Source organism: Arachis hypogaea, chromosome 17 (genome assembly GCF_003086295.3).
Source record: "Arachis hypogaea cultivar Tifrunner chromosome 17, arahy.Tifrunner.gnm2.J5K5, whole genome shotgun sequence".
NCBI lineage: Eukaryota > Viridiplantae > Streptophyta > Magnoliopsida > Fabales > Fabaceae > Arachis > Arachis hypogaea.
This window is the reverse complement of record NC_092052.1, coordinates 26277363-26282580: the sequence shown is the minus strand read 5'-3', so window position 1 is coordinate 26282580 and position 5218 is coordinate 26277363.

Genomic DNA, 5218 nt, shown 5'->3' with positions numbered 1-5218 from the left:
AGATACTAATGGTTGTCTCTATGCATGGGGACATGTATCTGCGTCGCAACATGAACAAATGATACATAATACAGTCAACAGAAACACATATCACACAAGACCATTGATGGGATCAATATACTCACCATTCATAAATCATCTGCATATCCCATGAACCTACTGCGGATATACTCGAACGTGTCGATGCTATGACTCACCGGGCTAAGAGCCACTTGCTGTAAGAGGATTAGCAACAAAAAAAATCCAGTCATACTAGAATCATGCGGAGATATGTGTCAAAACATAGGTGGGGTCGTAACAGGTACCGAAATGGTCGTCGGCAGAAACCATGACTCATTCCTATTCTCATGCGTTAACATCGTGCAGACAAGATTTATAACCTGCATGAAGAGGAAAAAGCTTGTTCCTTTAAAACTAGACATCTATGACTAACCGATGCATAAGGTTTCACATGGCTAGGTTGTACTTAGGTCCTCAACAACCATCTGGCCCGGCCGCAGTGTCAGCAGTGCACCTCGGTCTTTGCAGGAGTTTTCGTCCTCCACCAGGACCTCGCTGTACCGAAGGGTGTGAATTGTTAACTAATGGCTTGTGGTCATAGGACAACTGAGAGACATTCTTCGGTAAACCACATCGTCTATATTCCTAAGCATGTATCTGAACGTAACAAGCGTACCTGTTGTCCAGTTCCGACGAGAATATGAAAGCCGCAACGGCGAGTTCCTTCCTGACGAAGCGCATACCCTCCGGTGGGCGGAATGACAGATTCAAGCACTAGTGGACCAAAATACACCATGATCAGAACAACACAACACTATTCTGCAAGTGAACAACAAATAAAACATAAACATATCGTAGTCCATATTCTTACCCGAGGCAGGTCTTCAGCACCAGTAACAAAGATTATTTGTAAGACGCAGAGAGTCACCCAACTGGACACAGAACCTTTAACGTAATGGTAAAAAAATAAAGCATTACCTTCATCGACATGACCTTGGTCTCGGCTGCTGCTGCTTGAAGGGGTGTTCCCTAATGCTTATCCGTGCAGCGTGGAGACTTTCTTTCAGAGGACGAACCCAGGGTCTTCTTGGCACGCCGTCTTCGAGGAGGCACCTTCTGACCCGCGGAGGATTTCTTTCCCCGTGGAGTCTTCAGTTTTCGATCGACTTTACCAGGCTTTCTCCTCCTAGTCCTCAAACATGCAGCATGCCTTGATTTGGAGTATTTGTCCCCTCCTTGGTCGTCCTTGGTGGTATTAACAAGGGTTATCAACGCTTGAATGGCTTTACCGTGATCCGCCAGTAGCTCCATCATGGTGCGCAGCTGGTCGTTGTGGGTCTTCAGAATCATCTTCGTCACATCCCTATCCGCCAACACATGCTGCGTTCAAATAGTTACAATGGTTTATGCCCCGGAACACCCGCCGTTGATGTTTAAATAAAGACAAAGAAAACCACATGAATTGTTTCTCGTTACCTCCTGAACCATGTTCAACACATTCAACATCTTCTCCTTCAGCGACCTACCCCCACCGTCTGCTCCTTTTGCCACTACGCTGCTACAACAAAAAACATGAACGCCAACCCTGTTAGTTGGAAACGAGGTCCTAACTTCATTCAGTTAGCGTAAATATAAAATGCTCTATTCATACCTAGCAAGAGAGACGTCGAGGTCGGTGGCTTCCGCATCTTTGTCGAGCAAAGTACTCTTATCCTTCATGGAGCTCTTTTCCTTCTCCTCCGAAGTCGGATACTTCATTTCCTGTATCTTAGTTAAAATGACATTAGCTAGGATAACAATGAAGGAAAGTTCCACTTATATTTTGCTAAGTTACACCAAGTTGGATCCAAGAGAACCCCCTTGGGTATAAATAGGCCCAATATGATAACAACCCTATCCAATCTCCATGACTTCCCAACCTTCTTTGTGTATAGGCGGATCCCAAACATAAATTAAATTACTCATAAAATTAACATCCATTTAAAAATCAAAGAAAAATGGGCTTTGGAAATGATTGAAACTTTTTTTTAAACACAAGTTGTAGGAAAACAGCTTCTCGCGCCAACAAAAAATTATAATACATATTGAGAGAGAAAGAAACCTTCTACACTAAAGTCCTTGTCTAATCGTTGGTAAAGTTGGATGTGACATGCATACTCTAGGGGTTTAGGGTTATTATGCTCATCAGATGTGATAAGATGGCCAAAATCTAGTGGAAATAACTTTTTCTTTTCCACGAACCACATTAAAAATTTCTAAGAAGTTCAAATCCACTGAGATAAAGTCCTTGTTACACGATTTTGTAACAGCTTATTTTGTAAGGTTTCATAACTTAAAATTAGAGGACTTAACCGTGATTTTGGGAGCATATTATTTCTAAAATACACTATCCGCCCAAAAACAAATTAAATTAAAAAACATCATATTTGAACCCTAAACTCTATACACGCGGACCGCAACAATAAATTGATCCTCTTGGAAATTTTTCCACACTTACCTAATTTTGTTTTCTGTTACCATGGAAAAGGCTAATCAACATCAAACCAAAAAGATTAACATAGTCACAAACGTGCATCGGAAGCTTTCTTTTATTTTCTCAGTTATAGATATCACTAAAATCTGCTATCACTCATCAAGGAAGCAATACATCAACTAATGTAAAGGTTGGATGTGACCGTTACCAGTGTACGGGCTTTAGGATTGAGCATCATCTGCATAGTGAAAAGATGGGTAAATGACCTCTATCCCCTTCAACACACGCCTCCCAAACCATAACTTTTTTTTTCAAAAACTCGGATTCGATTACGTTTTTCGTTCTGTCGTTAAAATCCCAGTGATAACCCTTCACCCTAATCCTTGCCATTCTGCCGCCTGCAGCTTCATACTACCAACACCGACAACTTGTTCTTCCTGGAAGCCATTTTCGTCGCAGGACTACAAGCTTAATTTTTTTTTTCTTTTAGAAGTTGAAATACTACGGCATTTATCCTGCCTTCGTCCAAGTGTAAACGCCCCCAAAGAATTTTACCGTACTGTAAAACTTCATAACAAGTGAAGAAGATAATTTTCTGGGCATGAATTAAGGCTCTACATGACACACACGTTGTCCAGCAGAGAAACCAGTATGCATTTGACATACATATAATAACTGGCAACATTCAAGTTCTTTATGTTCATAAATGCCACACCACTAAACTAATCAAAAGCACAAAACACATACATAACAAACCGGACACGACGAACCTTCTCCAACAGCGAAAGCCATCCCACTTGCCTAGCTGGACATCTGGTTGTAGAGTCCCAACCTATGCTTCAGCTCAGCGTTCTCTTTCTCCAGCATCATTACATGCTCCATCACCAACAACCTTGCCATGCGTTGTGCCTCAGCAAGCTCTTCCTTTTATCAAAGAGCAACTTGGAAATTAAAGTCAAATATTTTCACTTCCGCCTCATCCAGGAGCCTCTCCAAAGTGATGAAGGCGGCATCCTGTCTTGCCAATCGCTCATCAGTCGACAGCCTCCTAGACACAAAGAAGTTAATCCCCTTCGCGGTGCTTTGCAAAGAAACCCCAAACCCATGATAGTTATTTTCTTCCCTGCGGAAGCCGTCACGCAGGAAAAAGACTGGAGGACCAACCTGAAGATGAACACAAACCCTTAACAGCAGTTGCACCATGTCTTCCATAATCATGAACGAGGTGGGGTCAAGCTTCGGTGCGATATCTACGGGCACATGTGCAAAACAGATTACCTCTACATCAAGACCGATTGTAACATGACACCAAAAAAAAAAAAAATAAACCACAAACATGACCTAAACGCACCTAGCTCATGAAGCAACAAGTCCGTCGCAGCGGTGCCAGATCCATTGCTCCCGTCTCCCGTAATGCTGACACACTCTCCAACCTTGAGATCTTCAAACCTTACCGCCAACTCTTGAGCCTCAGGTACAGTGTTATCACCGTTGGGGTCTTGTCTTGGCAAACTCCACCACGACTTCACCTCGCGCCTTACCATGAAGCCCTTGTACTGACTCTCCTTGAAGCCATACACTTGTTGATTGCATTTTTTCCATGACGTGTATATGCCTGGCTTTCTTCCTCTCCTCACAACATAGTAATAGAACCGACCAATATCCATGTATGCAACAACTTAAGTTGGTTTGGTTTTATACAAACCCTGTGCGAAAGGAACTCCCTTATAAAGGAAGCATCCTCAGCTTCCTACTCTACTGAACTGTCACAGCCCCTCCGTTCGAACCTTTCATTATGATAATAGCTGCATTCAATTGGATTCAATCCTTGTAATTTGTTGGAACTTAAAATTTTTCGCATATAATGAATTACACCATATAATTACTTATGATGTGCAAACATGGATGCCCACGTGTATTAATTTTTGTCCCCAATCAAATAATAATAATAATAATAATAATAATAATAATAATAATAATAATAATGCATTTTAGTAAATCCAAATATTTTTCTCATGGAATATCCTCTTTTTACATGACCTTCTAAAAATTTTAATCTCCTTTTATTATAAATTCTTCCCATTTTATTTCGTTACTGATTATTAAAAATACAACAAACAAACGAAAATTCAAATACCAATTACCTTTATTTTTCTTAATACACATTTTTTTAAAGCGCGTAATTAATTAATTTATTCTCCAACTGTGTACATGGACGGATCTAGAAATCAAATAAAAGAAGGGTCGAAAATTAAAATCTTGAATAATCAAATATAATATCATATATATGATTATGTCATATAAGCATAATTAGTTTTTTAATTAAAAAATTAATGAATACTTGTCAAATAAAAGAATTATCTCAGTCTCTAATTTTTTTCATAATTTTTTATGATTTTACATCTAACAAAGTATAAAATTTTTTAGTTTTTAATATTTTGTTAATTAATTTACTTCAGTAGGTATTTATGTGTAGCGAGTTAAATTTTTATGTTTTATATCATTGTAAAATATGATCTAAAATAATATAAATGAATTTCACTAACAATTTTGTTGTGTGAATTTAAAATATACTAAAGTATTTTTATATAATAGTACGGGTAAAAATTAATAGAAAAATAATAAAAAAGAAACAACTAAAATACCAATTAAAAAAGAATAATATTATCATAAATAATATTAAAGTATTTTTATATGATTATAGATATTAAAATTAATTTTTTAAAAATAAATATAAAAAGAACT